Source organism: Channa argus, unplaced genomic scaffold (genome assembly GCF_033026475.1).
Source record: "Channa argus isolate prfri unplaced genomic scaffold, Channa argus male v1.0 Contig014, whole genome shotgun sequence".
NCBI lineage: Eukaryota > Metazoa > Chordata > Actinopteri > Anabantiformes > Channidae > Channa > Channa argus.
This window is the reverse complement of record NW_027125233.1, coordinates 396,249-422,609: the sequence shown is the minus strand read 5'-3', so window position 1 is coordinate 422,609 and position 26,361 is coordinate 396,249. Positions and strand designations below refer to the sequence as shown.

The 26,361-nt window shown below is 41.7% G+C and overlaps 27 pseudogenes; all 27 read right to left on the bottom strand.

The window, feature by feature from the left end:
- Positions 1-163: 163 nt before the first annotated feature.
- On the bottom strand, positions 164-282 carry LOC137112818 (5S ribosomal RNA; annotated as a pseudogene).
- Positions 283-1,149: 867 nt separating this feature from the next.
- On the bottom strand, positions 1,150-1,268 carry LOC137112816 (5S ribosomal RNA; annotated as a pseudogene).
- Positions 1,269-2,135: 867 nt separating this feature from the next.
- Positions 2,136-2,254, bottom strand: LOC137113062 (5S ribosomal RNA; annotated as a pseudogene).
- Positions 2,255-3,111: 857 nt separating this feature from the next.
- On the bottom strand, positions 3,112-3,230 carry LOC137113061 (5S ribosomal RNA; annotated as a pseudogene).
- Positions 3,231-4,097: 867 nt separating this feature from the next.
- LOC137112577 (5S ribosomal RNA) lies at positions 4,098-4,216 on the bottom strand (annotated as a pseudogene).
- An 867-nt stretch (positions 4,217-5,083) lies between these two features.
- On the bottom strand, positions 5,084-5,202 carry LOC137113060 (5S ribosomal RNA; annotated as a pseudogene).
- An 867-nt stretch (positions 5,203-6,069) lies between these two features.
- LOC137112815 (5S ribosomal RNA) lies at positions 6,070-6,188 on the bottom strand (annotated as a pseudogene).
- Positions 6,189-7,045: 857 nt separating this feature from the next.
- Positions 7,046-7,164, bottom strand: LOC137112558 (5S ribosomal RNA; annotated as a pseudogene).
- Positions 7,165-8,010: 846 nt separating this feature from the next.
- Positions 8,011-8,129, bottom strand: LOC137113059 (5S ribosomal RNA; annotated as a pseudogene).
- An 857-nt stretch (positions 8,130-8,986) lies between these two features.
- On the bottom strand, positions 8,987-9,105 carry LOC137112814 (5S ribosomal RNA; annotated as a pseudogene).
- Positions 9,106-9,951: 846 nt separating this feature from the next.
- On the bottom strand, positions 9,952-10,070 carry LOC137112494 (5S ribosomal RNA; annotated as a pseudogene).
- Positions 10,071-10,927: 857 nt separating this feature from the next.
- LOC137113203 (5S ribosomal RNA) lies at positions 10,928-11,046 on the bottom strand (annotated as a pseudogene).
- Positions 11,047-11,911: 865 nt separating this feature from the next.
- Positions 11,912-12,030, bottom strand: LOC137113105 (5S ribosomal RNA; annotated as a pseudogene).
- Positions 12,031-12,897: 867 nt separating this feature from the next.
- Positions 12,898-13,016, bottom strand: LOC137112665 (5S ribosomal RNA; annotated as a pseudogene).
- A 251-nt stretch (positions 13,017-13,267) lies between these two features.
- Positions 13,268-13,386, bottom strand: LOC137112813 (5S ribosomal RNA; annotated as a pseudogene).
- Positions 13,387-14,252: 866 nt separating this feature from the next.
- On the bottom strand, positions 14,253-14,371 carry LOC137112574 (5S ribosomal RNA; annotated as a pseudogene).
- Positions 14,372-15,228: 857 nt separating this feature from the next.
- Positions 15,229-15,347, bottom strand: LOC137112988 (5S ribosomal RNA; annotated as a pseudogene).
- An 857-nt stretch (positions 15,348-16,204) lies between these two features.
- LOC137113119 (5S ribosomal RNA) lies at positions 16,205-16,323 on the bottom strand (annotated as a pseudogene).
- An 867-nt stretch (positions 16,324-17,190) lies between these two features.
- Positions 17,191-17,309, bottom strand: LOC137112987 (5S ribosomal RNA; annotated as a pseudogene).
- Positions 17,310-18,166: 857 nt separating this feature from the next.
- On the bottom strand, positions 18,167-18,285 carry LOC137112423 (5S ribosomal RNA; annotated as a pseudogene).
- An 857-nt stretch (positions 18,286-19,142) lies between these two features.
- Positions 19,143-19,261, bottom strand: LOC137112443 (5S ribosomal RNA; annotated as a pseudogene).
- Positions 19,262-20,118: 857 nt separating this feature from the next.
- LOC137112985 (5S ribosomal RNA) lies at positions 20,119-20,237 on the bottom strand (annotated as a pseudogene).
- Positions 20,238-21,104: 867 nt separating this feature from the next.
- LOC137112422 (5S ribosomal RNA) lies at positions 21,105-21,223 on the bottom strand (annotated as a pseudogene).
- Positions 21,224-22,080: 857 nt separating this feature from the next.
- Positions 22,081-22,199, bottom strand: LOC137112811 (5S ribosomal RNA; annotated as a pseudogene).
- An 867-nt stretch (positions 22,200-23,066) lies between these two features.
- LOC137112984 (5S ribosomal RNA) lies at positions 23,067-23,185 on the bottom strand (annotated as a pseudogene).
- Positions 23,186-24,757: 1,572 nt separating this feature from the next.
- Positions 24,758-24,876, bottom strand: LOC137112810 (5S ribosomal RNA; annotated as a pseudogene).
- Positions 24,877-25,713: 837 nt separating this feature from the next.
- On the bottom strand, positions 25,714-25,832 carry LOC137113171 (5S ribosomal RNA; annotated as a pseudogene).
- Between the last annotated feature and the right edge of the window lie 529 nt (positions 25,833-26,361).

Here is a 26,361-nt window from a genome sequence, read left to right as displayed (position 1 = left end):
AGGACCGTAACATGGTCTACTAGTAATGAAGCACGATGGTTGAAAAACCAATAAAGTAGCAAAACAGCAATGAAAGAACAAAATTTGATGAAAATATAGAACAATTTCTATGAATAAATAGGCAGTAACACCAGCTTGTGCTGCCCGTAAACCCAAGCAAAAAAGCTTACAGCACCTGGTATTCCCAGGCGGTCTTCCTACCAAGTACTAACCAGGCCCGGCTCTATTTGGCTGCCGAGATCGGACGAGATCGGGCGCTTAGAGAGCGGTGTGGCCGTAAGCTGCATTTGACATCATCAACAGCTCTTAAAAACGCTGGAGAAGCAGAATGCATGACACTTGCTAAGAAGAAGATAAATGTGGCAAAGTACAAAGTACTATAACTGTACTGGTCTGTTACGCCCCTGTCCAGGGGGTCAGGGTGCAACATACAAAGATAAATTAGCATGTTCCCTCTCCGATCCCCAAACCAAAATCCAGGACCGAGATGTTCCAACAGAATGATATTTATTTTAAACGAAAGAAAGTGTCAAACAAAACATGACACTACAACTCAGGGCGAACCAAGGCCAACATAATAAACAAAATAAGCCATTTCCCACAGAAAGTGCTAGCTAGCCTGATAGAAATAAACAAACCAAAAGACAGTCGCTAACCCTAACTCCCTAATGTGAAAACAAGAGAAAACAATCAAAAGAAAATGGCTGTTCACCCCTACAGATTTAATACGAATTACAAAATATACAATTTATAAACAAAACCACGGCACAAAACCTAACAATTCAAAAATGCTAAATAAGGTTTGGAAACCAAGAACAGCAAACAGGTGCTGCTGCCAGAAAAAGCCTCGCTAGCTGTTGGGAACCGTACTTTTAAAACTCCAGGAAGTGTAGGATGGACCAATCAGCTTCCTGTACTGCCCCTCAATCCGGCCAATCAGGCAGGGCACCTATAAGAACGAGAAAATAAAAACAACACATATGGCCAGGACCGTAACATGGTCTACTAGTAATGAAGCACGATGGTTGAAAAACCAATAAAGTAGCAAAACAGCAATGAAAGAACAAAATTTGATGAAAATATAGAACAATTTCTATGAATAAATAGGCAGTAACACCAGCTTGTGCTGCCCGTAAACCCAAGCAAAAAAGCTTACAGCACCTGGTATTCCCAGGCGGTCTTCCTACCAAGTACTAACCAGGCCCGGCTCTATTTGGCTGCCGAGATCGGACGAGATCGGGCGCTTAGAGAGCGGTGTGGCCGTAAGCTGCATTTGACATCATCAACAGCTCTTAAAAACGCTGGAGAAGCAGATTGCATGACACTTGCTAAGAAGAAGATAAATGTGGCAAAGTACAAAGTACTATAACTGTACTGGTCTGTTACGCCCCTGTCCAGGGGGTCAGGGTGCAACATACAAAGATAAATTAGCATGTTCCCTCTCCGATCCCCAAACCAAAATCCAGGATCGAGATGTTCCAACAGAATGATATTTATTTTAAACGAAAGAAAGTGTCAAACAAAACATGACACTACAACTCAGGGCGAACCAAGGCCAACATAATAAACAAAATAAGCCATTTCCCACAGAAAGTGCTAGCTAGCCTGATAGAAATAAACAAACCAAAAGACAGTCGCTAACCCTAACTCCCTAATGTGAAAACAAGAGAAAACAATCAAAAGAAAATGGCTGTTCACCCCTACAGATTTAATACGAATTACAAAATATACAATTTATAAACAAAACCACGGCACAAAACCTAAGAATTCAAAAATGCTAAATAAGGTTTGGAAACCAAGAATAGCAAACAGGTGCTGCTGCCAGAAAGAGCCTCGCTAGCTGTTGGGAACCGTACTTTTAAAACTCAAGGAAGTGTAGGATGGACCAATCAGCTTCCTGTACTGCCCCTCAATCCGGCCAATCAGGCAGGGCACCTATAAGAACGAGAAAATAAAAACAACACATATGGCCAGGACCGTAACATGGTCTACTAGTAATGAAGCACGATGGTTGACAAACCAATAAAGTAGCAAAACAGCAATGAAAGAACAAAATTTGATGAAAATATAGAACAATTTCTATGAATAAATAGGCAGTAACACCAGCTTGTGCTGCCCGTAAACCCAAGCAAAAAAGCTTACAGCACCTGGTATTCCCACGCGGTCTTCCTACCAAGTACTAACCAGGCCCGGCTCTATTTGGCTGCCGAGATCGGACGAGATCGGGCGCTTAGAGAGCGGTGTGGCCGTAAGCTGCATTTGACATCATCAACAGCTCTTAAAAACGCTGGAGAAGCAGAATGCATGACACTTGCTAAGAAGAAGATAAATGTGGCAAAGTACAAAGTACTATAACTGTACTGGTCTGTTACGCCCCTGTCCAGGGGGTCAGGGTGCAACATACAAAGATAAATTAGCATGTTCCCTCTCCGATCCCCAAACCAAAATCCAGGATCGAGATGTTCCAACAGAATGATATTCATTTTAAACGAAAGAAAGTGTCAAACAAAACATGACACTACAACTCAGGGCGAACCAAGGCCAACATAATAAACAAAATAAGCCATTTCCCACAGAAAGTGCTAGCTAGCCTGATAGAAATAAACAAACCAAAAGACAGTCGCTAACCCTAACTCCCTAATGTGAAAACAGTCCAAAGAAAATGGCTGTTCACCCCTACAGATTTAATACTATTTACAAAATATACAATTTATAAACAAAACCACGGCACAAAACCTAACAATTCAAAAATGCTAAATAAGGTTTGGAAACCAAGAACAGCAAACAGGTGTTACTGCCAGAAAGAGCCTCGCTAGCTGTTGGGAACCGTACTTTTAAAACTCCAGGAAGTGTAGGATGGACCAATCAGCTTCCTGTACTGCCCCTCAATCCGGCCAATCAGGCAGGGCACCTATAAGAACAACATATCAAAAACAACACATATGGCCAGGACCGTAACATGGTCTACTAGTAATGAAGCACGATGGTTGACAAACCAATAAAGTAGCAAAACAGTAATGAAAGAACAAAATTTGATGAAAATATAGAACAATTTCTATGAATAAATAGGCAGTAACACCAGCTTGTGCTGCCCGTAAACCCAAGCAAAAAAGCTTACAGCACCTGGTATTCCCACGCGGTCTTCCTACCAAGTACTAACCAGGCCCGGCTCTATTTGGCTGCCGAGATCGGACGAGATCGGGCGCTTAGAGAGCGGTGTGGCCGTAAGCTGCATTTGACATCATCAACAGCTCTTAAAAACGTTGGAGAAGCAGAATGCATGAAACTTGCTAAGACGAAGATAAATGTGGCAAAGTACAAAGTACTATAACTGTACTGGTCTGTTACGCCCCTGTCCAGGGGGTCAGGGTGCAACATACAAAGATAAATTAGCATGTTCCCTCTCCGATCCCCAAACCAAAATCCAGGATCGAGATGTTCCAACAGAATGATATTTATTTTAAACGAAAGAAAGTGTCAAACAAAACATGACACTACAACTCAGGGCAAACCAAGGCCAACATAATAAACAAAATAAGCCATTTCCCACAGAAAGTGCTAGCTAGCCTGATAGAAATAAACAATCCAAAAGACAGTCGCTAACCCTAACTCCCTAATGTGAAAACAAGAGAAAACAATCAAAAGAAAATGGCTGTTCACCCCTACAGATTTAATACGAATTACAAAATATACAATTTATAAACAAAACCACGGCAAAAAACCTAACAAATCAAAAATGCTAAATAAGGTTTGGAAACCAAGAACAGCAAACAGGTGCTGCTGCCAGAAAGAGCCTCGCTAGCTGTTGGGAACCGTACTTTTAAAACTCCAGGAAGTGTAGGATGGACCAATCAGCTTCCTGTACTGCCCCCCAATCCGGCCAATCAGGCAGGGCACCTATAAGAACAACAAATCAAAAACAACACATATGGCCAGGACCGTAACATGGTCTACTAGTAATGAAGCACGATGGTTGAAAAACCAATAAAGTAGCAAAACAGCAATGAAAGAACAAAATTTGATGAAAATATAGAACAATTTCTATGAATAAATAGGCAGTAACACCAGCTTGTGCTGCCCGTAAACCCAAGCAAAAAAGCTTACAGCACCTGGTATTCCCAGACGGTCTTCCTACCAAGTACTAACCAGGCCCGGCTCTATTTGGCTGCCGAGATCGGACGAGATTGGGCGCTTAGAGAGCGGTGTGGCCGTAAGCTGCATTTGACATCATCAACAGCTCTTAAAAACACTGGAGAAGCAGAATGCATGACACTTGCTAAGAAAAAGACAAATGTGGCAAAGTACAAAGTACTATAACTGTACTGGTCTGTTACGCCCCTGTCCAGGGGGTCAGGGTGCAACATACAAAGATAAATTAGCATGTTCCCTCTCCGATCCCCAAACCAAAATCCAGGATCGAGATGTTCCAACAGAATGATATTTATTTTAAACGAAAGAAAGTGTCAAACAAAACATGACACTACAACTCAGGGCGAACCAAGGCCAACATAATAAACAAAATAAGCCATTTCCCACAGAAAGTGCTAGCTAGCCTGATAGAAATAAACAAACCAAAAGACAGTCGCTAACCCTAACTCCCTAATGTGAAAACAAGAGAAAACAATCAAAAGAAAATGGCTGTTCACCCCTACAGATTTAATACGAATTACAAAATATACAATTTATAAACAAAACCACGGCACAAAACCTAAGAATTCAAAAATGCTAAATAAGGTTTGGAAACCAAGAATAGCAAACAGGTGCTGCTGCCAGAAAGAGCCTCGCTAGCTGTTGGGAACCGTACTTTTAAAACTCCAGGAAGTGTAGGATGGACCAATCAGCTTCCTGTACTGCCCCTCAATCCGGCCAATCAGGCAGGGCACCTATAAGAACGAGAAAATAAAAACAACACATATGGCCAGGACCGTAACATGGTCTACTAGTAATGAAGCACGATGGTTGACAAACCAATAAAGTAGCAAAACAGCAATGAAAGAACAAAATTTGATGAAAATATAGAACAATTTCTATGAATAAATAGGCAGTAACACCAGCTTGTGCTGCCCGTAAACCCAAGCAAAAAAGCTTACAGCACCTGGTATTCCCACGCGGTCTTCCTACCAAGTACTAACCAGGCCCGGCTCTATTTGGCTGCCGAGATCGGACGAGATCGGGCGCTTAGAGAGCGGTGTGGCCGTAAGCTGCATTTGACATCATCAACAGCTCTTAAAAACGCTGGAGAAGCAGAATGCATGACACTTGCTAAGAAGAAGATAAATGTGGCAAAGTACAAAGTACTATAACTGTACTGGTCTGTTACGCCCCTGTCCAGGGGGTCAGGGTGCAACATACAAAGATAAATTAGCATGTTCCCTCTCCGATCCCCAAACCAAAATCCAGGACCGAGATGTTCCAACAGAATGATATTTATTTTAAACGAAAGAAAGTGTCAAACAAAACATGACACTACAACTCAGGGCGAACCAAGGCCAACATAATAAACAAAATAAGCCATTTCCCACAGAAAGTGCTAGCTAGCCTGATAGAAATAAACAAACCAAAAGACAGTCGCTAACCCTAACTCCCTAATGTGAAAACAAGAGAAAACAATCAAAAGAAAATGGCTGTTCACCCCTACAGATTTAATACGAATTACAAAATATACAATTTATAAACAAAACCACGGCACAAAACCTAACAATTCAAAAATGCTAAATAAGGTTTGGAAACCAAGAACAGCAAACAGGTGCTGCTGCCAGAAAGAGCCTCGCTAGCTGTTGGGAACCGTACTTTTAAAACTCCAGGAAGTGTAGGATGGACCAATCAGCTTCCTGTACTGCCCCTCAATCCGGCCAATCAGGCAGGGCACCTATAAGAACGAGAAAATAAAAACAACACATATGGCCAGGACCGTAACATGGTCTACTAGTAATGAAGCACGATGGTTGAAAAACCAATAAAGTAGCAAAACAGCAATGAAAGAACAAAATTTGATGAAAATATAGAACAATTTCTATGAATAAATAGGCAGTAACACCAGCTTGTGCTGCCCGTAAACCCAAGCAAAAAAGCTTACAGCACCTGGTATTCCCAGGCGGTCTTCCTACCAAGTACTAACCAGGCCCGGCTCTATTTGGCTGCCGAGATCGGACGAGATCGGGCGCTTAGAGAGCGGTGTGGCCGTAAGCTGCATTTGACATCATCAACAGCTCTTAAAAACGCTGGAGAAGCAGATTGCATGACACTTGCTAAGAAGAAGATAAATGTGGCAAAGTACAAAGTACTATAACTGTACTGGTCTGTTACGCCCCTGTCCAGGGGGTCAGGGTGCAACATACAAAGATAAATTAGCATGTTCCCTCTCCGATCCCCAAACCAAAATCCAGGATCGAGATGTTCCAACAGAATGATATTTATTTTAAACGAAAGAAAGTGTCAAACAAAACATGACACTACAACTCAGGGCGAACCAAGGCCAACATAATAAACAAAATAAGCCATTTCCCACAGAAAGTGCTAGCTAGCCTGATAGAAATAAACAAACCAAAAGACAGTCGCTAACCCTAACTCCCTAATGTGAAAACAATCCAAAGAAAATGGCAGTTCACCCCTACAGATTTAATACTATTTACAAAATATACAATTTATAAACAAAACCACGGCATAAAACCTAACAATTCAAAAATGCTAAATAAAGTTTGGAAACCAAGAACAGCAAACAGGTGCTGCTGCCAGAAAGAGCCTCGCTAGCTGTTGGGAACCGTACTTTTAAAACTCCAGGAAGTGTAGGATGGACCAATCAGCTTCCTGTACTGCCCCCCAATCCGGCCAATCAGGCAGGGCACCTATAAGAACAACAAAATAAAAACAACACATATGGCCAGGACCGTAACATGGTCTACTAGTAAGGAAGCACGATGGTTGACAAACCAATAAAGTAGCAAAACAGCAATGAAAGAACAAAATTTGATGAAAATATAGAACAATTTCTATGAATAAATAGGCAGTAACACCAGCTTGTGCTGCCCGTAAACCCAAGCAAAAAAGCTTACAGCACCTGGTATTCCCAGGCGGTCTTCCTACCAAGTACTAACCAGGCCCGGCTCTATTTGGCTGCCGAGATCGGACGAGATCGGGCGCTTAGAGAGCTGTGTGGCCGTAAGCTGCATAAAAACGTTGGAGAAGCAGAATGCATGAAACTTGCTAAGAAGAAGATAAATGTGGCAAAGTACAAAGTACTATAACTGTACTGGTCTGTTACGCCCCTGTCCAGGGGGTCAGGGTGCAACATACAAAGATAAATTAGCATGTTCCCTCTCCGATCCCCAAACCAAAATCCAGGATCGAGATGTTCCAACAGAATGATATTTATTTTAAACGAAAGAAAGTGTCAAACAAAACATGACACTACAACTCAGGGCGAACCAAGGCCAACATAATAAACAAAATAAGCCATTTCCCACAGAAAGTGCTAGCTAGCCTGATAGAAATAAACAAACCAAAAGACAGTCGCTAACCCTAACTCCCTAATGTGAAAACAAGAGAAAACAATCAAAAGAAAATGGCTGTTCACCCCTACAGATTTAATACGAATTACAAAATATACAATTTATAAACAAAACCACGGCACAAAACCTAACAATTCAAAAATGCTAAATAAGGTTTGGAAACCAAGAACAGCAAACAGGTGTTGCTGCCAGAAAGAGCCTCGCTAGCTGTTGGGAACCGTACTTTTAAAACTCCAGGAAGTGTAGGATGGACCAATCAGCTTCCTGTACTGCCCCTCAATCCGGCCAATCAGGCAGGGCACCTATAAGAACAACATATCAAAAACAACACATATGGCCAGGACCGTAACATGGTCTACTAGTAATGAAGCACGATGGTTGACAAACCAATAAAGTAGCAAAACAGTAATGAAAGAACAAAATTTGATGAAAATATAGAACAATTTCTATGAATAAATAGGCAGTAACACCAGCTTGTGCTGCCCGTAAACCCAAGCAAAAAAGCTTACAGCACCTGGTATTCCCACGCGGTCTTCCTACCAAGTACTAACCAGGCCCGGCTCTATTTGGCTGCCGAGATCGGACGAGATCGGGCGCTTAGAGAGCGGTGTGGCCGTAAGCTGCATTTGACATCATCAACAGCTCTTAAAAACGTTGGAGAAGCAGAATGCATGAAACTTGCTAAGACGAAGATAAATGTGGCAAAGTACAAAGTACTATAACTGTACTGGTCTGTTAGGCCCCTGTCCAGGGGGTCAGGGTGCAACATACAAAGATAAATTAGCATGTTCCCTCTCCGATCCCCAAACCAAAATCCAGGATCGAGATGTTCCAACAGAATGATATTTATTTTAAACGAAAGAAAGTGTCAAACAAAACATGACACTACAACTCAGGGCGAACCAAGGCCAACATAATAAACAAAATAAGCCATTTCCCACAGAAAGTGCTAGCTAGCCTGATAGAAATAAACAAACCAAAACACAGTCGCTAACCCTAACTCCCTAATGTGAAAACAGTCCAAAGAAAATGGCTGTTCACCCCTACAGATTTAATACTATTTACAAAATATACAATTTATAAACAAAACCACGGCATAAAACCTAACAATTCAAAAATGCTAAATAAAGTTTGGAAACCAAGAACAGCAAACAGGTGCTGCTGCCAGAAAGAGCCTCGCTAGCTGTTGGGAACCGTACTTTTAAAACTCCAGGAAGTGTAGGATGGACCAATCAGCTTCCTGTACTGCCCCCCAATCCGGCCAATCAGGCAGGGCACCTATAAGAACAACAAAATAAAAACAACACATATGGCCAGGACCGTAACATGGTCTACTAGTAATGAAGCACGATGTTTGAAAAACCAATAAAGTAGCAAAACAGCAATGAAAGAACAAAATTTGATGAAAATATAGAACAATTTCTATGAATAAATAGGCAGTAACACCAGCTTGTGCTGCCCGTAAACCCAAGCAAAAAAGCTTACAGCACCTGGTATTCCCAGGCGGTCTTCCTACCAAGTACTAACCAGGCCCGGCTCTATTTGGCTGCCGAGATCGGACGAGATCGGGCGCTTAGAGAGCGGTGTGGCCGTAAGCTGCATAAAAACGTTGGAGAAGCAGAATGCATGAAACTTGCTAAGAAGAAGATAAATGTGGCAAAGTACAAAGTACTATAACTGTACTGGTCTGTTAGGCCCCTGTCCAGGGGGTCAGGGTGCAACATACAAAGATAAATTAGCATGTTCCCTCTCCGATCCCCAAACCAAAATCCAGGATCGAGATGTTCCAACAGAATGATATTTATTTTAAACGAAAGAAAGTGTCAAACAAAACATGACACTACAACTCAGGGCGAACCAAGGCCAACATAATAAACAAAATAAGCCATTTCCCACAGAAAGTGCTAGCTAGCCTGATAGAAATAAACAAACCAAAAGACAGTCGCTAACCCTAACTCCCTAATGTGAAAACAAGAGAAAACAATCAAAAGAAAATGGCTGTTCACCCCTACAGATTTAATACGAATTACAAAATATACAATTTATAAACAAAACCACGGCACAAAACCTAAGAATTCAAAAATGCTAAATAAGGTTTGGAAACCAAGAACAGCAAACAGGTGCTGCTGCCAGAAAGAGCCTCGCTAGCTGTTGGGAACCGTACTTTTAAAACTCCAGGAAGTGTAGGATGGACCAATCAGCTTCCTGTACTGCCCCTCAATCCGGCCAATCAGGCAGGGCACCTATAAGAATGAGAAAATAAAAACAACACATATGGCCAGGACCGTAACATGGTCTACTAGTAATGAAGCACGATGGTTGACAAACCAATAAAGTAGCAAAACAGCAATGAAAGAACAAAATTTGATGAAAATATAGAACAATTTCTATGAATAAATAGGCAGTAACACCAGCTTGTGCTGCCCGTAAACCCAAGCAAAAAAGCTTACAGCACCTGGTATCCCCAGGCGGTCTTCCTACCAAGTACTAACCAGGCCCGGCTCTATTTGGCTGCCGAGATCGGACGAGATCGGGCGCTTAGAGAGCGGTGTGGCCGTAAGCTGCATTTGACATCATCAACAGCTCTTAAAAACGCTGGAGAAGCAGAAGGCATGACACTTGCTAAGAAGAAGATAAATGTGGCAAAGTACAAAGTACTATAACTGTACTGGTCTGTTACGCCCCTGTCCAGGGGGTCAGGGTGCAACATACAAAGATAAATTAGCATGTTCCCTCTCCGATCCCCAAACCAAAATCCAGGATCGAGATGTTCCAACAGAATGATATTCATTTTAAACGAAAGAAAGTGTCAAACAAAACATGACACTACAACTCAGGGCGAACCAAGGCCAACATAATAAACAAAATAAGCCATTTCCCACAGAAAGTGCTAGCTAGCCCGATAGAAATAAACAATCCAAAAGACAGTCGCTAACCCTAACTCCCAAATGTGAAAACAGTCCAAAGAAAATGGCAGTTCACCCCTACAGATCTAATACTATTTACAAAATATACAATTTATAAACAAAACCACGGCACACAACCTAACAATTCAAAAATGCTAAATAAGGTTTGGAAACCAAGAACAGCAAACAGGTGCTGCTGCCAGAAAGAGCCTCGCTAGCTGTTGGGAACCGTACTTTTAAAACTCCAGGAAGTGTAGGATGGACCAATCAGCTTCCTGTACTGCCCCCCAATCCGGCCAATCAGGCAGGGCACCTATAAGAACAACAAAATAAAAACAACACATATGGCCAGGACCGTAACATGGTCTACTAGTAATGAAGCACGATGGTTGACAAACCAATAAAGTAGAAAAACAGCAATGAAAGAACAAAATTTGATGAAAATATAGAACAATTTCTATGAATAAATGGGCAGTAACACCAGCTTGTGCTGCCCGTAAACCCAAGCAAAAAAGCTTACAGCACCTGGTATTCCCAGGCGGTCTTCCTACCAAGTACTAACCAGGCCCGGCTCTATTTGGCTGTCGAGATCGGACGAGATCGGGCGCTTAGAGAGCGGTGTGGCCGTAAGCTGCATTTGACATCATCAACAGCTCTTAAAAACCCTGGAGAAGCAAAATGCATGACACTTGCTAAGAAGAAGATAAATGTGGCAAAGTACAAAGTACTATAACTGTACTGGTCTGTTACGCCCCTGTCTAGGGGGTAAGGGTGCAACATACAAAGATAAATTAGCATGTTCCCTCTCTGATTCCCAAACCAAAATCCAGGATCGAGATGTTCCAACAGAATGATATTTATTTTAAACGAAAAAAAGTGTCAAACAAAACATGACACTACAACTAAGGGCGAACCAAGGCCAACATATTAAACAAAATAAGCCATTTCCCACAGAAAGTGCTAGCTAGCCTGATAGAAATAAACAAACCAAAAGACAGTCGCTAACCCTAACTCCCTATTGTGAAAACAAGAGAAAACAATCAAAAGAAAATGGCAATTCACCCCTACAGATCTAATACTATTTACAAAATATACAATTTATAAACAAAACCACGGCACAAAACCTAACAATTCAAAAATGCTAAATAAGGTTTGGAAACCAAGAACAGCAAACAGGTGCTGCTGCCAGAAAGACCTCGCTAGCTGTTGGGAACCGTACTTTTAAAACTCCAGGAAGTGTAGGATGGACCAATCAGCTTCCTGTACTGCCCCCCAATCCGGCCAATCAGGCAGGGCACCTATAAGAACAACAAAATAAAAACAACACATATGGCCAGGACCGTAACATGGTCTACTAGTAATGAAGCACGATGGTTGACAAACCAATAAAGTAGCAAAACCGCAATGAAAGAACAAATTTGATGAAAATATAGAACAATTTCTATGAATAAATAGGCAGTAACACCAGCTTGTGCTGCCCGTAAACCCAAGCAAAAAAGCTTACAGCACCTGGTATTCCCAGGAGGTCTTCCTACCAAGTACTAACCAGGCCCGGCTCTATTTGGCTGCCGAGATCGGACGAGATCGGGCGCTTCGAGAGCAGTGTGGCCGTAAGCTGCATTTGATATCATCAACAGCTCCTAAAAATGCTGGAGAAGCAGAATGCATGACACTCGCTAAGAAGAAGATAAATGTGGCAAAGTACAAAGTACTATAACTGTACTGGTCTGTTACGCCCCTGTCTAGGGGGTCAGGGTGCAACATACAAAGATAAATTAGCATGTTCCCTCTCTGATCCCCAAACCAAAATCCAGGATTGAGATGTTCCAACAGAATGATATTTATTTTAAACGAAAGAAAGTGTCAAACAAAACATGACACTACAACTCAGGGCGAACCAAGGCCAACATAATAAACAAAATAAGCCATTTCCCACAGAAAGTGCTAGCTAGCCTGATAGAAAAAAACAATCCAAAAAACAGTCGCTAACCCTAACTCCCTATTGTGAAAACAAGAGAAAACAATCAAAAGAAAATGGCAGTTCACCCCTACAGATCTAATACTATTTACAAAATATACAATTTATAAACAAAACCACGGCACAAAACCTAACAATTCAAAAATGCTAAATAAGGTTTGGAAACCAAGAACAGCAAACAGGTGCTGCTGCCAGAAAGAGCCTCGCTAGCTGTTGGGAACCGTACTTTTAAAACTCCAGGAAGTGTAGGATGGACCAATCAGCTTCCTGTACTGCCCCCCAATCCGGCCAATCAGGCAGGGCACCTATAAGAACAACAAAATAAAAACAACACATATGGCCAGGACCGTAACATGGTCTACTAGTAATGAAGCACGATGGTTGAAAAACCAATAAAGTAGCAAAACCGCAATGAAAGAACAAAATTTGATGAAATTATAGAACAATTTCTATGAATAAATAGGCAGTAACACCAGCTTGTGCTGCCCGTAAACCCAAGCAAAAAAGCTTACAGCACCTGGTATTCCCAGGCGGTCTTCCTACCAAGTACGAACAAGGCCCGGCCCTATTTGGCTGCCGAGATCGGACGAGATCGGGCGCTTCGAGAGCAGTGTGGCCGTAAGCTGCATTTGATATCATCAACAGCTCCTAAAAACGCTGGAGAAGCAGAATGCATGACATTCGCTAAGAAGAAGATACATGTGGCAAAGTACTAAAACGGTACCGGTCTAGTAGTAAAGAAGCACGATGGTTGACAAACCAATAAAGTTGCAAAACAGCAATGAAAGAACAAAATTTGATGAAAATATAGAACAATTTCTATGAATAAATAGGCAGTAACACCAGCTTGTGCTGCCCGTAAACCCAAGCAAAAAAGCTTACAGCACCTGGTATTCCCAGGCGGTCTTCCTACCAAGTACTAACCAGGCCCGGCTCTATTTGGCTGCCGAGATCGGACGAGATCGGGCGCTTAGAGAGCGGTGTGGCCGTAAGCTGCATTTGACATCATCAACAGCTCTTAAAAACGCTGGAGAAGCAGAATGCATGACACTTGCTAAGAAGAAGATAAATGTGGCAAAGTACAAAGTACTATAACTGTACTGGTCTGTTACGCCCCTGTCTAGGGGGTCAGGGTGCAACATACAAAGATAAATTAGCATGTTCCCTCTCCGATCCCCAAACCAAAATCCAGGATCGAGATGTTCCAACAGAATGATATTTATTTTAAACGAAAGAAAGTGTCAAACAAAACATGACACTACAACTCAGGGCGAACCAAGGCCAACATAATAAACAAAATAAGCCATTTCCCACAGAAAGTGCTAGCTAGCCTGATAGAAATAAACAAACCAAAAGACATTCGCTAACCCTAACTCCCTAATGTGAAAACAAGAGAAAACAATCAAAAGAAAATGGCAGTCCACCCCTACAGATTTAATACTATTTACAAAATATACAATTTATAAACAAAACCACGGCACAAAACCTAACAATTCAAAACGCTAAATAAGGTTTAGAAACCAAGAACAGCAAACAGGTGCTGATGCCAGAAAGAGCCTCGCTAGCTGTTGGGAACCGTACTTTTAAAACTCCAGGAAGTGTAGGATGGACCAATCAGCTTCCTGTACTGCCCCCCAATCCGGCCAATCAGGCAGGGCACCTATAAGAACAAGAAAATAAAAACAACACATATGGCCAGGACCGTAACATGGTCTACTAGTAATGAAGCACGATGGTTGGCAAACCAATAAAGTAGCAAAACAGCAATGAAAGAACAAAATTTGATGAAAATGTAGAACAATTTCTATGAATAAATAGGCAGTAACACCAGCTTGTGCTGCCCGTAAACCCAAGCAAAAAAGCTTACAGCACCTGGTATTCCCAGGCGGTCTTCCTACCAAGTACTAATCAGGCCAGGCTCTATTTGGCTGCCGAGATCGGACGAGATCGGGCGCTTAGAGAGCGGTGTGGCCGTAAGCTGCATTTGACATCATCAACAGCTCTTAAAAACGCTGGAGAAGCAGAATGCATGACACTCGCTAAGAAGAAGATAAATGTGGCAAAGTACAAAGTACTATAACTGTACTGGTCTGTTACGCCCCTGTCTAGGGGCTCAGGGTGCAACATACAAAGATAAATTAGCATGTTCCCTCTCCGATCCCCAAACCAAAATCCAGGATCGAGATGTTCCAACAGAAAGATATTTATTTTAAACGAAAGAAAGTGTCAAACAAAACATGACACTACAACTCAGGGCGAACCAAGGCCAACATAATAAACAAAATAAGCCATTTCCCACAGAAAGTGCTAGCTAGCCTGATAAAAATAAACAAACCAAAAGACAGTCGCTAACCCTAACTCCCTAATGTGAAAACAGTCCAAAGAAAATGGCAGTTCACCCCTACAGATTTAATACTATTTACAAAATATACAATTTATAAACAAAACCACGGCACAAAACCTAACAATTCAAAAATGCTAAATAAGGTTTGGAAACCAAGAACAGCAAACAGGTGCTGATGCCAGAAAGAGCCTCGCTAGCTGTTGGGAACCGTACTTTTAAAACTCCAGGAAGTGTAGGATGGACCAATCAGCTTCCTGTACTTCCCCCAAATCCGGCCAATCAGGCAGGGCACCTATAAGAACAAGAAAATAAAAACAACACATATGGCCAGGACCGTAACATGGTCTACTAGTAATGAAGCACGATGGTTGGCAAACCAATAAAGTAGCAAAACAGCAATGAAAGAACAAAATTTGATGAAAATATAGAACAATTTCTATGAATAAATAGGCAGTAACACCAGCTTGTGCTGCCCGTAAACCCAAGCAAAAAAGCTTACAGCACCTGGTATTCCCAGGCGGTCTTCCTACCAAGTACTAACCAGGCCCGGCCCTATTTGGCTGCCGAGATCGGACGAGATCGGGCGCTTAAAGAGCGGTGTGGCCGTAAGCTGCATTTGACATCATCAACAGCTCTTAAAAACGCTGGAGAAGCAGAATGCATGACACTTGCTAAGAAGAAGATAAATGTGGCAAAGTACAAAGTACTATAACTGTACTGGTCTGTTACGCCCCTGTCTAGGGGCTCAGGGTGCAACATACAAAGATAAATTAGCATGTTCCCTCTCCGATCCCCAAACCAAAATCCAGGATCGAGATGTTCCAACAGAATGATATTTATTTTAAACGAAAGAAAGTGTCAAACAAAACATGACACTACAACTCAGGGCGAACCAAGGCCAACATAATAAACAAAATAAGCCATTTCCCACAGAAAGTGCTAGCTAGCCTGATAGAAATAAACAAACCAAAAGACAGTCGCTAACCCTAACTCCCTAATGTGAAAACAGTCCAAAGAAAATGGCAGTTCACCCCTACAGATTTAATACTATTTACAAAATATACAATTTATAAACAAAACCACGGCACAAAACCTAACAATTCAAAAATGCTAAATAAGGTTTAGAAACCAAGAACAGCAAACAGGTGCTGATGCCAGAAAGAGCCTCGCTAGCTGTTGGGAACCGTACTTTTAAAACTCCAGGAAGTGTAGGATGGACCAATCAGCTTCCTGTACTGCCCCCCAATCCGGCCAATCAGGCAGGGCACCTATAAGAACAAGAAAATAAAAACAACACATATGGCCAGGACCGTAACATGGTCTACTAGTAATGAAGCACGATGGTTGGCAAACCAATAAAGTAGCAAAACAGCAATGAAAGAACAAAATTTGATGAAAATATAGAACAATTTCTATGAATTAATAGGCAGTAACACCAGCTTGTGCTGCCCGTAAACCCAAGCAAAAAAGCTTACAGCACCTGGTATTCCCAGGCGGTCTTCCTACCAAGTACTTACCAGGCCCGGCTCTATTTGGCTGCCGAGATCGGACGAGATCGGGCGCTTAGAGAGCGGTGTGGCCGTAAGCTGCATTTGACATCATCAACAGCTCTTAAAAACGCTGGAGAAGCAGAATGCATGACACTTGCTAAGAAGAAGATAAATGTGGCAAAGTACAAAGTACTATAACTGTACTGGTCTGTTACGCCCCTGTCTAGGGGGTCAGGGTGAAACATACAAAGATAAATTTGCATGTTCCCTCTCCGATCCTCAAACCAAAATCCAGGATTGAGATGTTCCAACAGAATGATATTTATTTTAAACGAAAGAAAGTGTCAAACAAAACATGACACTACAACTCAGGGCGAACCAAGGCCAACATAATAAACAAAATAATCCATTTCCCACAGAAAGTGCTAGCTAGCATGATAGAAATAAACAAACCAAAAGACAGTCGCTAACCCTAACTCCCTAATGTGAAAACAAGAGAAAACAATCAAAAGAAAATGGCAGTCCACCCCTACAGATTTAATACTATTTACAAAATATACAATTTATAAACAAAACCACGGCACAAAACCTAACAATTCAAAAATGCTAAATAAGATTTGGAAACCAAGAACAGCAAACAGGTGCTACTGCCAGAAAGAGCCTCGCTAGCTGTTGGGAACCGTACTTTTAAAACTCCAGGAAGTGTAGCATGGACCAATCAGCTTCCTGTACTTCCCCCAAATCCGGCCAATCAGGCAGGGCACCTATAAGAACAAGAAAATAAAAACAACACATATGGCCAGGACCGTAACATGGTCTACTAGTAATGAAGCACGATGGTTGGCAAACCATTAAAGTAGCAAAACAGCAATGAAAGAACAAAATTTGATGAAAATATAGAACAATTTCTATGAATAAATAGGCAGTAACACCAGCTTGTGCTGCCCGTAAACCCAAGCAAAAAAGCTTACAGCACCTGGTATTCCCAGGCGGTCTTCCTACCAAGTACTAACCAGGCCCGGCCCTATTTGGCTGCCGAGATCGGACGAGATCGGGCGCTTAAAGAGCGGTGTGGCCGTAAGCTGCATTTGACATCATCAACAGCTCTTAAAAACGCTGGAGAAGCAGAATGCATGACACTTGCTAAGAAGAAGATAAATGTGGCAAAGTACAAAGTACTATAACTGTACTGGTCTGTTACGCCCCTGTCTAGGGGGTCAGGGTGAAACATACAAAGATAAATTTGCATGTTCCCTCTCCGATCCTCAAACCAAAATCCAGGATTGAGATGTTCCAACAGAATGATATTTATTTTAAACGAAAGAAAGTGTCAAACAAAACATGACACTACAACTCAGGGCGAACCAAGGCCAACATAATAAACAAAATAAGCCATTTCCCACAGAAAGCGCTAGCTAGCCTGATAGAAATAAACAAACCAAAAGACAGTCGCTAACCCTAACTCCCTAATGTGAAAACAGTCCAAAGAAAATGGCAGTTCACCCCTACAGATTTAATACTATTTACAAAATATACAATTTATAAACAAAACCACGGCACAAAACCTAACAATTCAAAAATGCTACATAAGATTTGGAAACCAAGTACAGCAAACAGGTGCTGATGCCAGAAAGAGCCTCGCTAGCTGTTGGGAACCGTACTTTTAAAACTCCAGGAAGTGTAGGATGGACCAATCAGCTTCCTGTACTGCCCCCAAATCCGGCCAATCAGGCAGGGCACCTATAAGAACAAGAAAATAAAAACAACACATATGGCCAGGACCGTAACATGGTCTACTAGTAATGAAGCACGATGGTTGGCAAACCAATAAAGTAGCAAAACAGCAATGAAAGAACAAAATTTGATGAAAATATAGGACAATTTCTATGAATAAATAGGCAGTAACACCAGCTTGTGCTGCCCGTAAACCCAAGCAAAAAAGCTTACAGCACCTGGTATTCCCAGGCGGTCTTCCTACCAAGTACTAACCAGGCCCGGCCCTATTTGGCTGCCGAGATCGGACGAGATCGGGCGCTCAGAGAGCGGTGTGGCCGTAAGCTGCATTTGACATCATCAACAGCTCTTAAAAACGCTCGAGAAGCAGAATGCATGACACTTGCTAAGAAGAAGATAAATGTGGCAAAGTACAAAGTACTATAACTGTACTGGTCGGTTACGCCCCTGTCTAGGGGCTCAGGGTGCAACATACAAAGATAAATTAGCATGTTCCCTCTCCGATCCCCAAATCAAAATCCAGGATCGAGATGTTCCAACAGAATGATATTTATTTTAAAAGAAAGAAAGTGTCAAACAAAACATGACACTACAACTCAGGGCGAACCAAGGCCAACATAATAAACAAAATAAGCCATTTCCCACAGAAAGTGCTAGCTAGCCTGATAGAAATAAACAAACCAAAAGACAGTCGCTAACCCTAACTCCCTGATGTGAAAACAGTCCAAAGAAAATGGCAGTTCACCCCTACAGATTTAATACTATTTACAAAATATACAATTTATAAACAAAACCACGGCACAAAACCTAACAATTCAAAAATGCTAAATAAGGTTTGGAAACCAAGAACAGCAAACAGGTGCTGATGCCAGAAAGAGCCTCGCTAGCTGTTGGGAACCGTACTTTTAAAACTCCAGGAAGTGTAGGATGGACCAATCAGCTTCCTGTACTTCCCCCAAATCCGGCCAATCAGGCAGGGCACCTATAAGAACAAGAAAATAAAAACAACACATATGGCCAGGACCGTAACATGGTCTACTAGTAATGAAGCACGATGGTTGGCAAACCAATAAAGTAGCAAAACAGCAATAAAAGAACAAAATTTGATGAAAATATAGAACAATTTCTATGAATAAATAGGCAGTAACACCAGCTTGTGCTGCCCGTAAACCCAAGCAAAAAAGCTTATAGCACCTGGTATTCCCAGGCGGTCTTCCTACCAAGTACTAACCAGGCCCGGCTCTATTTGGCTGCCGAGATCGGACGAGATCGGGCGCTTAGAGAGCGGTGTGGCCGTAAGCTGCATTTGACATCATCAACAGCTCTTAAAAACGCTGGAGAAGCAGAATGCATGACACTTGCTAAGAAGAAGATAAATGTGGCAAAGTACAAAGTACTATAACTGTACTGGTCTGTTACGCCCCTGTCTAGGGGGTCAGGGTGAAACATACAAAGATAAATTTGCATGTTCCCTCTCCGATCCTCAAACCAAAATCCAGGATTGAGATGTTCCAACAGAATGATATTTATTTTAAACGAAAGAAAGTGTCAAACAAAACATGACACTACAACTCAGGGCGAACCAAGGCCAACATAATAAACAAAATAAGCCATTTCCCACAGAAAGCGCTAGCTAGCCTGATAGAAATAAACAAACCAAAAGACAGTCGCTAACCCTAACTCCCTAATGTGAAAACAGTCCAAAGAAAATGGCAGTTCACCCCTACAGATTTAATACTATTTACAAAATATACAATTTATAAACAAAACCACGGCACAAAACCTAACAATTCAAAAATGCTAAATAAGGTTTGGAAACCAAGAACAGCAAACAGGTGCTGATGCCAGAAAGAGCCTCGCTAGCTGTTGGGAACCGTACTTTTAAAACTCCAGGAAGTGTAGGATGGACCAATCAGCTTCCTGTACTTCCCCCAAATCCGGCCAATCAGGCAGGGCACCTATAAGAACAAGAAAATAAAAACAACACATATGGCCAGGACCGTAACATGGTCTACTAGTAATGAAGCACGATGGTTGGCAAACCAATAAAGTAGCAAAACAGCAATGAAAGAACAAAATTTGATGAAAATATAGAACAATTTCTATGAATAAATAGGCAGTAACACCAGCTTGTGCTGCCCGTAAACCCAAGCAAAAAAGCTTACAGCACCTGGTATTCCCAGGCGGTCTTCCTACCAAGTACTAACCAGGCCCGGCCCTATTTGGCTGCCGAGATCGGACGAGATCGGGCGCTTAAAGAGCGGTGTGGCCGTAAGCTGCATTTGACATCATCAACAGCTCTTAAAAACGCTGGAGAAGCAGAATGCATGACACTTGCTAAGAAGAAGATAAATGTGGCAAAGTACAAAGTACTATAACTGTACTGGTCTGTTACGCCCCTGTCTAGGGGCTCAGGGTGCAACATACAAAGATAAATTAGCATGTTCCCTCTCCGATCCCCAAACCAAAATCCAGGATCGAGATGTTCCAACAGAATGATATTTATTTTAAACGAAAGAAAGTGTCAAACAAAACATGACACTACAACTCAGGGCGAACCAAGGCCAACATAATAAACAAAATAAACCATTTCCCACAGAAAGCGCTAGCTAGCCTGATAGAAATAAACAAACCAAAAGACAGTCGCTAACCCTAACTCCCTAATGTGAAAACAAGAGAAAACAATCAAAAGAAAATGGCAGTCCACCCCTACAGATTTAATACTATTTACAAAATATACAATTTATAAACAAAACCACGGCACAAAACCTAACAATTCAAAAATGCTAAATAAGATTTGGAAACCAAGAACAGCAAACAGGTGCTGATGCCAGAAAGAGCCTCGCTAGCTGTTGGGAACCGTACTTTTAAAACTCCAGGAAGTGTAGGATTGACCAATCAGCTTCCTGTACTGCCCCCAAATCCGGCCAATCAGGCAGGGCACCTATAAGAACAAGAAAATAAAAACAACACATATGGCCAGGACCGTAACATGGTCTACTAGTAATGAAGCACGATGGTTGGCAAACCAATAAAGTAGCAAAACAGCAATGAAAGAACAAAATTTGATGAAAATATAGGACAATTTCTATGAATAAATAGGCAGTAACACCAGCTTGTGCTGCCCGTAAACCCAAGCAAAAAAGCTTACAGCACCTGGTATTCCCAGGCGGTCTTCCTACCAAGTACTAACCAGGCCCGGCCCTATTTGGCTGCCGAGATCGGACGAGATCGGGCGCTCAGAGAGCGGTGTGGCCGTAAGCTGCATTTGACATCATCAACAGCTCTTAAAAACGCTGGAGAAGCAGAATGCATGACACTTGCTAAGAAGAAGATAAATGTGGCAAAGTACAAAGTACTATAACTGTACTGGTCGGTTACGCCCCTGTCTAGGGGCTCAGGGTGCAACATACAAAGATAAATTAGCATGTTCCCTCTCCGATCCCCAAACCAAAATCCAGGATCGAGATGTTCCAACAGAATGATATTTATTTTAAAAGAAAGAAAGTGTCAAACAAAACATGACACTACAACTCAGGGCGAACCAAGGCCAACATAATAAACAAAATAAGCCATTTCCCACAGAAAGTGCTAGCTAGCCTGATAGAAATAAACAAACCAAAAGACAGTCGCTAACCCTAACTCCCTAATGTGAAAACAGTCCAAAGAAAATGGCAGTTCACCCCTACAGATTTAATACTATTTACAAAATATACAATTTATAAACAAAACCACGGCACAAAACCTAACAATTCAAAAATGCTAAATAAGGTTTGGAAACCAAGAACAGCAAACAGGTGCTGATGCCAGAAAGAGCCTCGCTAGCTGTTGGGAACCGTACTTTTAAAACTCCAGGAAGTGTAGGATGGACCAATCAGCTTCCTGTACTTCCCCCAAATCCGGCCAATCAGGCAGGGCACCTATAAGAACAAGAAAATAAAAACAACACATATGGCCAGGACCGTAACATGGTCTACTAGTAATGAAGCACGATGGTTGGCAAACCAATAAAGTAGCAAAACAGCAATGAAAGAACAAAATTTGATGAAAATATAGAACAATTTCTATGAATAAATAGGCAGTAACACCAGCTTGTGCTGCCCGTAAACCCAAGCAAAAAAGCTTACAGCACCTGGTATTCCCAGGCGGTCTTCCTACCAAGTACTAACCAGGCCCGGCTCTATTTGGCTGCCGAGATCGGACGAGATCGGGCGCTTAGAGAGCGGTGTGGCCGTAAGCTGCATTTGACATCATCAACAGCTCTTAAAAACGCTGGAGAAGCAGAATGCATGACACTTGCTAAGAAGAAGATAAATGTGGCAAAGTACAAAGTACTATAACTGTACTGGTCTGTTACGCCCCTGTCTAGGGGGTCAGGGTGAAACATACAAAGATAAATTTGCATGTTCCCTCTCCGATCCTCAAACCAAAATCCAGGATTGAGATGTTCCAACAGAATGATATTTATTTTAAACGAAAGAAAGTGTCAAACAAAACATGACACTACAACTCAGGGCGAACCAAGGCCAACATAATAAACAAAATAAGCCATTTCCCACAGAAAGCGCTAGGTAGCCTGATAGAAATAAACAAACCAAAAGACAGTCGCTAACCCTAACTCCCTAATGTGAAAACAAGAGAAAACAATCAAAAGAAAATGGCAGTCCACCCCTACAGATTTAATACTATTTACAAAATATACAATTTATAAACAAAACCACGGCACAAAACCTAACAATTCAAAAATGCTAAATAAGATTTGGAAACCAAGAACAGCAAACAGGTGCTGATGCCAGAAAGAGCCTCGCTAGCTGTTGGGAACCGTACTTTTAAAACTCCAGGAAGTGTAGGATTGACCAATCAGCTTCCTGTACTGCCCCCAAATCCGGCCAATCAGGCAGGGCACCTATAAGAACAAGAAAATAAAAACAACACATATGGCCAGGACCGTAACATGGTCTACTAGTAATGAAGCACGATGGTTGGCAAACCAATAAAGTAGCAAAACAGCAATGAAAGAACAAAATTTGATGAAAATATAGGACAATTTCTATGAATAAATAGGCAGTAACACCAGCTTGTGCTGCCCGTAAACCCAAGCAAAAAAGCTTACAGCACCTGGTATTCCCAGGCGGTCTTCCTACCAAGTACTAACCAGGCCCGGCCCTATTTGGCTGCCGAGATCGGACGAGATCGGGCGCTTAAAGAGCGGTGTGGCCGTAAGCTGCATTTGACATCATCAACAGCTCTTAAAAACGCTGGAGAAGCAGAATGCATGACACTTGCTAAGAAGAAGATAAATGTGGCAAAGTACAAAGTACTATAACTGTACTGGTCTGTTACGCCCCTGTCTAGGGGCTCAGGGTGCAACATACAAAGATAAATTAGCATGTTCCCTCTCCGATCCCCAAACCAAAATCCAGGATCGAGATGTTCCAACAGAATGATATTTATTTTAAACGAAAGAAAGTGTCAAACAAAACATGACACTACAACTCAGGGCGAACCAAGGCCAACATAATAAACAAAATAAGCCATTTCCCACAGAAAGTGCTAGCTAGCCTGATAGAAATAAACAAACCAAAAGACAGTCGCTAACCCTAACTCCCTAATGTGAAAACAAGAGAAAACAATCAAAAGAAAATGGCTGTTCACCCCTACAGATTTAATACTATTTACAAAAATATACAATTTATAAACAAAACCACGGCACAAAACCTAACAATTCAAAAATGCTAAATAAGGTTTGGAAACCAAGAACAGCAAACAGGTGCTGCTGCCAGAAAGAGCCTCGCTAGCTGTTGGGAACTGTATTTTTAAAACTCCAGGAAGTGTAGGATGGACCAATCAGCTTCCTGTACTGCCCCTCAATCCGGCCAATCAGGCAGGGCACCTATAAGAACAACAAAATAAAAACAACACATATGGCCAGGACCGTAACATGGTCTACTAGTAATGAAGCACGATGGTTGACAAACCAATAATGTAGCAAAACAGCAATGAAAGAACAAAATTTGATGAAAATATAGAACAATTTCTATGAATAAATAGGCAGTAACACCAGCTTGTGCTGCCCGTAAACCCAAGCAAAAAAGCTTACAGCACCTTTTATTCCCAGGCAGTCTTCCTACCAAGTACTAACCAGGCCCGGCTCTATTTGGCTGCCGAGATCGGGCGCTTAGAGAGCGGTGTGGCCGTAAGCTGCATAAAAACGTTGGAGAAGCAGAATGCATGAAACTTGCTAAGAAGAAGATAAATGTGGCAAAGTACAAAGTACTATAACTGTACTGGTCTGTTACGCCCCTGTCCAGGGGGTCAGGGTGCAACATACAAAGATAAATTAGCATGTTCCCTCTCCGATCCCCAAACCAAAATCCAGGATCGAGATGTTCCAACAGAATGATATTTATTTTAAACGAAAGAAAGTGTCAAACAAAACATGACACTACAACTCAGGGCGAACCAAGGCCAACATAATAAACAAAATAAGCCATTTCCCATAGAAAGTGCTAGCTAGCCTGATAGAAATAAACAAACCAAAAGACAGTCGCTAACCCTTACTCCCTAATGTGAAAACAGTCCAAGAAAATGGCAGTTCACCCCTACAGATTTAATACTATTTACAAAATATACAATTTATTTAACATGGTCTACTAGTAATGAAGCACGATGGTTGAGAAACCAATAAAGTAGCAAAACAGCAATGAAAGAACAAAATTTGATGAAAATATAGAACAATTTCTATGAATAAATAGGCAGTAACACCAGCTTGTGCTGCCCGTAAACCCAAGCAAGAAAGCTTACAGCACCTGGTATTCCCAGGCGGTCTTCCTACCAAGTACTAACCAGGCCCGGCTCTATTTGGCTGCCGAGATCGGACGAGATCGGGCGCTTAGAGAGCGGTGTGGCCGTAAGCTGCATAAAAACGTTGGAGAAGCAGAATGCATGACACTTGCTAAGAAGAAGATAAATATGGCAAAGTACAAAGTACTATAACTGTACTGGTCTGTTACGCCCCTGTCCAGGGGGTCAGGGTGCAACATACAAAGATAAATTAGCATGTTCCCTCTCCGATCCCCAAACCAAACTCCAGAATCGAGATGTTCCAACAGAATGATATTTATTTTAAACGAAAGAAAGTGTCAAACAAAACATGACACTACAACTCAGGGCAAACCAAGGCCAACATAATAAACAAAATAAGCCATTTCCCACAGAAAGTGCTAGCTAGCCTGATAGAAATAAACAATCCAAAAGACAGTCGCTAACCCTAACTCCCTAATGTGAAAACAGTCCAAAGAAAATGGCTGTTCACCCTTACAGATTTAATACTATTTAAAAAATATACAATTTATAAACAAAACCACGGCACAAAACCTAACAATTCAAAAATGCTAAATAAGGTTTGGAAACCAAGAACAGCAAACAGGTGCTGCTGCCAGAAAGAGCCTCGCTAGCTGTTGGGAACCGTACTTTTAAAACTCCAGGAAGTGTAGGATGGACCAATCAGCTTCCTGTACTGCCCCCCAATCCGGCCAATCAGGCAGGGCACCTATAAGAACAACAAAAAAAAAAACAACACATATGGCCAGGACCGTAACATGGTCTAATAGTAATGAAGCACGATGGTTGACAAACCAATAAAGTAGCAAAACAGCAATAAAAGAACAAAATTTGATGAAAATATAGAACAATTTCTATGAAAAAATAGGCAGTAACACCAGCTTGTGCTGCCCGTAAACCCAAGCAAAAAAGCTTACAGCACCTGGTATTCCCAGGCGGTCTTCCTACCAAGTACTATCCAGGACCTGCTCTATTTAGCTGCCGAGATCAGACGAGATCGGGCGCTTAGAGAGCGGTGTGGCTGTAAGCTGCATTTGACATCATCAACAGCTCTTAAAAACGCTGGAGAAGCAGAATGCATGACACTTGCTAAGAAGAAGATAAATGTGGCAAAGTACAAAGTACTATACTTGTACTGGTCTGTTACGCCCCTGTCTAGGGGGTCAGGGTGCAACATACAAAGATAAATTAGCATGTTCCCTCTCCGATCCCCAAACCAAAATCCAGGGTCGAGATGTTCCAACAGAATGATATTTATTTTAAACGAAAGAAAGTGTCAAACAAAACATGACACTACAACTCAGGGCGAACCAAGGCCAACATAATAAACAAAATAAGCCATTTCCCACAGAAAGTGCTAGCTAGCCTGATAGAAATAAACAAACCAAAAGACAGTCGCTAACCCTTACTCCCTAATGTGAAAACAGTCCAAGAAAATGGCAGTTCACCCCTACAGATTTAATACTATTTACAAAATATACAATTTATTTAACATGGTCTACTAGTAATGAAGCACGATGGTTGAGAAAACCAATAAAGTAGCAAAACAGCAATGAAA